The 6,338-nt window shown below is 41.0% G+C and overlaps 1 long non-coding RNA gene across 1 annotated transcript; it reads left to right on the plus strand.

Moving 5' to 3' along the window:
- Nucleotides 1–320: 320 nt before the first annotated feature.
- LOC113591871 lies at nt 321–912 on the plus strand. Its single transcript, XR_003412250.2, has 3 exons — nt 321–514; nt 694–786; nt 894–912. It is a non-coding gene; the product is annotated as an uncharacterized LOC113591871 (long non-coding RNA).
- The last annotated feature ends 5,426 nt before the right edge of the window (nt 913–6,338 follow it).

Below are 6,338 nucleotides of genomic sequence, written 5' to 3' on the forward strand. Positions count from 1 at the left end.
AGGAAACGCTATGATATTTATTAACTACCGACCTAGTTGGATGCTTCTTGCATGCCTTTATTATTTTTTTACTGGCCCACACACACACACACACACACACACACACGCACGCACGCACGCACGCACGCACCCACACACACACACACACACACACACTCACACACACACACACACACACACACACACACACACACACACACACACATACACACACACACGCTAACTAACCCTTCGGCTATGAACATCAAGACTTTGCACCCTCTGCTCCTGTCAGAGCACATGGGCACAGACATCTGTAAAGATGGTCTACCGTCCAACGTCCAATCAACCTCTGATGACACCTAACTGGTTTATGGCTTTAGGGTGCTGGGCTGCACCTCATTGGCTCTTAATATGAACACCACAAGATCTTATCAAGTGGACAGTCTCTTCTTTTTATGTGCACTAAGCAGATTTGTCTTCAATCCAATGGAAGGAGTAGATAATCCAGCCATGGTCCATGTTGAAGATTCAGGTATGTAATGGATAACTTGATTATCTTTGCTTATTTGGTTTTTATTCATTTTAATGTTTGGGGCCAGTGCATCAAGTGCCAGTTTTCTGCTTTTTGTCCCTCACCTATCACAACTATGAGTAGTATCATTTGAAAATCCTTTGTGATTTAGTGGTTTGTGCCTTGTGCGCCCCCTGTAGTTCACTATAAGTCCAGCAAGTGGGGGACCAGCACAGAATGCAGGAGTAAGGAAAGGAGATTGGCTTGTCTGGATCAATCCAGTGGAATGTTAGGTACAAAGTAATTAATATATCTAACCATATTCCTAACCCTAACTCATGTTCGCACTATCAGAACTTCAGGCATATGAAGCAGTGCTGATTACCTTTGACCTTCTCAGGTAAAGAAGAGCAGCGATCACATGACCGTGCTGGTGATCGACAGCGAGAGCAAGAAGAGCTACATCTACAGGGGGGATGCCCATATGCCCATCGTACCAGTGGTGGCTGACCTCCGGAACATGGTGCTCCAGCCCCAAAGCTGCAGCTTTCTGCTCAGGTAGGAGAAGAGCACAGCAGGGTGGCCAGGCTGGAATCAAGCGCACAGGCCTAGGTGATCATGCTTGAGTCTCGCAAGGCTCACTGAGATTTAGATGCTTTAGAGGCAGATTTAGAGGCTTCAAGGATTTATGGGGTTGAATTTGTGTCACATTAAATCGCAGAACCAAAGCATCCAAGACTAGCATGCAGAGGCTGGCATTCTTAATATTCCATACCATAGATATGTGTGTGTGTGTAGTGTGTGTGTGTGTGTGTGTGTGTGTGTGTGTGTGTGTGTGTGCTGCAGGAGGTGGATGCAGGCAGCCCTGGAATTAAGGATGGAGAGCTCCTGCTAGAGGTCAATGGGGAGTCCACTGATAGCCTGGGTCACGAGGATGTCGTCAGCAAAATCAGCAACGAGGAGGCTTGCACAGACGAGCCGTGTAACACACAACGATGTTTTTTGAAAAACAAATGTTTTTTGGAAAGACAAAAAACAACGTAGCGCTCAGGCTAACATGAGGTCAAACACAGACAACATCCACAATTAAACAAGAGACTTATATACATGTACAATAACGACACAAAATTAGGAGCAGGTGTGAAAAACGGGGAGGGCGTGGGCATACGAATGAATACACACACACACACACACACACACACACACACAGGGAGATGTCTGGGAGAAGGGGCCGTACCGTGACACAAGTTCTATTAGTGTTTAATACAGATTAAAGAGTTGCTTGTTTAGCTTCGCCTAATTATTAGGCTTGTTTAGCCTGTATAATTTAATTTCTGTTTAAATTAATCCAATTTTTTACATTTATATTTCATGACTTTTGACGTTTATTTGATCAATATTTTATTACTGAATACTGTTCATTAATTTCAGTGTAAAGCACCTTGATATTTTGGATTCTATAAGGAATATGCTATGTAAACAAGAATTATTCTAGGATTTTAGACACAAATAAACACCTTACCAAGACCAGTCTACAGAAGATTATTGCCAATAAGAGTGTAAGTGTAATGTTTACCAAAGAAAAGCAGGACGCATGTGAGATTCAAAGTGAATCTATTGACATTATCTGTGAGAGTCTGTAGTCATACAGTTGGGAGACAGAGAAACAAATCTGGAATGCATAGTCCAGGACAAATAGAAACAAAGAGAAACAAAACTAGGCTCACACATACCAAGCGAAACACATAAAAGAACACGAGGAGATCAGACAAGAGAACAGAAATATACAGGATGACTGAACAGAAATAAGAAAATAAAGTTTAATCAAGGGTTGGGAATTAATACATGAGACAGAAATGAAAACTAAAGCACATGGCGACATTGCCATGGGAACAGATTGAAACAAAGAAAAAACAAAAAATTAAGAAATCAAAAGCACATGGAACTCTGTGCCACAGAATCCACAACCAGAGTGGAGAAACATGACAGTAATATTTTTAAAAAGCTGCTAACAATATCTCGCAATCAGACTAAATGCCTAGAATAAAATGCCTTTTTACCATTACTTCACTTATATTAGGCTGTGAAGCATCTACCATTAGCAATAAAATGCTACAACAATGTGGAACAAGTTGGCTAACAATCTCATACATGGCAGCTATAACCTATAGTTTCACAGACTAAATTGCTACATACCATTTCTAATATCTGTCTAATGTAACCTCATCACTTGAAATATGGCTGCTGAATGTGGTCATAGACAATGATATTTTGGAAGTAGCTTGGCACCTGACAGTTCTACAACACACCTGGAAAGGAATGGGTGAGGGAGGCGTATTTAGGTGAATGGGTGAGAGAGGGGTATTCAGGTGAATGGGTGAGAGAGGGATATTCAGGTGAATGGGTGAGAGAGGGGTATTTAGGTGAATGGGTGAGAGAGGGGTATTCAGGTGAATGGGTGAGAGAGGGGTATTTAGGTGAATGGGTGAGGGAGGCGTATTTAGGTGAATGGGTGAGAGAGGGGTATTTAGGTGAATGGGTGAGGGAGGCGTATTTAGGTGAATGGGTGAGGGAGGCGTATTTAGGTGAATGGGTGAGAGAGGGGTATTTAGGTGAATGGGTGAGAGAGGGGTATTCAGGTGAATGGGTGAGAGAGGGGTATTTAGGTGAATGGGTGAGAGAGGCGTATTTAGGTGAATGGGTGAGGGAGGCGTATTTAGGTGAATGGGTGAGAGAGGGGTATTTAGGTGAATGGGTGAGAGAGGCGTATTCAGGTGAATGGGTGAGGGAGGCGTATTCAGGTGAATGGGTGAGGGAGGCGTATTCAGGTGAATGGGTGAGGGAGGCGTATTTAGGTGAATGGGTGAGAGAGGGGTATTTAGGTGAATGGGTGAGAGGCGTATTCAGGTGAATGGGTGAGAGAGGGGTATTCAGGTGAATGGGTGAGGGAGGTGTATTCAGGTGAATGGGTGAGGGAGGCGTATTCAGGTGAATGGGTGAGGGAGGCGTATTCAGGTGAATGGGTGAGGGAGGCGTATTTAGGTGAATGGGTGAGAGAGGGGTATTTAGGTGAATGGGTGAGAGGCGTATTCAGGTGAATGGGTGAGAGAGGGGTATTCAGGTGAATGGGTGAGAGAGGGGTATTTAGGTGAATGGGTGAGGGAGGCGTATTCAGGTGAATGGGTGAGGGAGGCGTATTCAGGTGAATGGGTGAGAGAGGGGTATTTAGGTGAATGGGTGAGAGGCGTATTCAGGTGAATGGGTGAGAGAGGGGTATTTAGGTGAATGGGTGAGAGAGGGGTATTTAGGTGAATGGGTGAGAGAGGGGTATTCAGTTGGTTGTAACTTTACTCCTCCTTTATAGGGAATATATTTATTCAGCCCAGACCTCACTTTTATACATATCCCTAAAATTGGTAATAGGATTGCAAATAATTGTGTATATTTCAGAAAATCACAGCTAAATAATATAGATAATGTAATATCTAATCTGAAAGTCTGAGGTGGGAAAATATAATTTTCTGAAGCAGTCACTTTGATTAATACTTTGTCAAAAACACAAAGAATAAAATGAAAGCCGTTCACAGAAAATGTCAGTTAATACTTTAACCATTGCAGCAATAACTGAGGTGACAGGACAAGTGGTGTAATAATACTGTAATAATAATATTTTTCTACAGTAATAGTCACTCACTGGGTGTCTAGACAAAGATGTCTGTAAAGACGCTTTGTGATTCTGTGTGTTGTAACAAGCATAACCAAACTCCCCTGGAGAACGCGCATACATTTCATATTAGAATGAATATTGGAATCTTGGACTTGACAATATTTTACTGTAGTCTGGCTAGCTCATTTTTGGAGGGGAGTAAAACAAGTAACAGTTTTCAATAAAGTTTAAGTATCAAAACCTCAAACAGAAAAAGATAAAAGAGTTATAGCCCTTAGTTTTATAGATAATACGAAGCTGTTTGCTATACAATTATAACGGTTTGCTTTTTAAAAACTTCCTCAGTGCAGTCTCGGTAAGAAATAAATTGGACAGAATGGTGGAGATCACAAAAAAAGCTAGTTAAAAGATTGGTTTTTTTAAATGTATTTATTTGATACTATACATACTTACATTAATTACATTAATGGTAAGTGTTGTATTGTTTTAAGTTTTAATTTAATCTTGGTTAAGTTTTTCAAGTCGCCCAGTCTCAACGCTGACTGCTAAGGTGTTTCTGTCATCATGATTCGGGAGAGCCTGTATGATTTTCAAGGATTAGTGGTGAAAAATCTTGAAGGCTAGGGTTCGATATCATGATATCATTAGGCTAATGTATTATCAAACTGTTCAACAGACATTTTGGTAATATGGCCATACCAAAATGTAGTGATGCAACTACATATAGGGACTAATTTTTTAAAATATCTTTAAAAATGCAAGAAAATCCTTAAAGTTGATAACGGTCAAGAACAGTGACAGATGAACGTACTCTCAAAACAATTCTGTGCATAATACTTTAGTTAACTATGACTCTTTTTAATTTTTTAGGTTACTTTGAGTCTGATTTTGGAGAAACTGAAACGTCATCACACACCTTCTTAGCCATATTTAAATGTGTATTGTTCATTCATTTGCATTATTAAAGCATTTGCATTTGTTGGGAGTCTATGTATACGCTCTCATTGCTGTGCTTTTTGGTGGATTCGTTTCTGGATTTTTTTTTTGCTCAGGTCCATGCAATGAATTTCTGCTAGTGTTACAGTGAGCTTTAGTAGGTGTTTATTTTGACCTCTGTTGGGTGTTTTTGCTTTGTTTTTCAGATGCTGAGATTTGTGTTTTTTAATATGCCTTCAGCCAAGTATGTCTTTACAGAAGGGAGTTTAATGTCTGGTGTGCAATTTCATTTGTAATTTCATAAAGTGGGGTCCCTACATAATTGCTCCATTTTCTTTCTTTTTTTTTTTGTACTACTTCTGGGTTGAGGGCCTCACTTTGTTTGGGCAGAGTGGCTGTGGCCGAGATAATTTTGCCTGGCTGGTGTACGGTGCCTAAAGAGACTCGGTGTAGAGAGACTAGGTAGTTTGGTTTGTTAGTGGGAACTGCTGTGTGGTTTAACTCCATTCTTGGGGTGTTTCTTACCCCTGTTGTATTTGCCTTGTGTTCATTTATGGCTTCTGGTGTTAGGCAGTTTATTCAGACTCCATTTGAGGACTTGCTGGAACTTGTAAGCCATTATGATGTTGGGTTGTCTATTACTGACAAGCAGTAGGAAGAGACTTCTATTTGTGATCATTTACATAAATTTTGAGAGTGTGTATCAATTTTTGTATGTTGTTGTTCTACTGGAATTTCCTGGAATTTAACCTAGAGATATAACTACTATGGAGAGACCTGTGTCCAAATCAGTGTTTTTAACCACTAGCAGCAGTCCCTGTGTGGCTACACATTCTACTTGTTGAAACAACACATAAGGGTCAAGCTGCAGCAACATACAAGCAGACTTTGTTAATAAAATGAGAGATAAGATGATGGCTAACCCACTTCCACCTATAGGCTGCATATATTAATTATTTAGTCTATGCTTCAACCAAAAGAAAGCCTGCTTCTGGGTGTACACTGACCAGGAGTGGCCAAGTCTGGTCCCGATGGTATACCACCCTGCAGAACTTATTATAAGTCCCTCAGTAACATCTCCGCATTAGAACCAGTGGTGCAAAAATAGGGTTGGAACTAAGCTCTAATGGGCGGTACACCTCCAGGACCGGACTTGGGCACCCCTGCTTTAGGGGAAATGGAATCTACTTCGCTTTCTAAGCTGCAATAACGGAAAATAGACACTACGTGGCACTGCGGATA

This window comes from Electrophorus electricus, chromosome 6 (assembly GCF_013358815.1).
Source record: "Electrophorus electricus isolate fEleEle1 chromosome 6, fEleEle1.pri, whole genome shotgun sequence".
In the NCBI taxonomy this organism is placed as follows: domain Eukaryota; kingdom Metazoa; phylum Chordata; class Actinopteri; order Gymnotiformes; family Gymnotidae; genus Electrophorus; species Electrophorus electricus.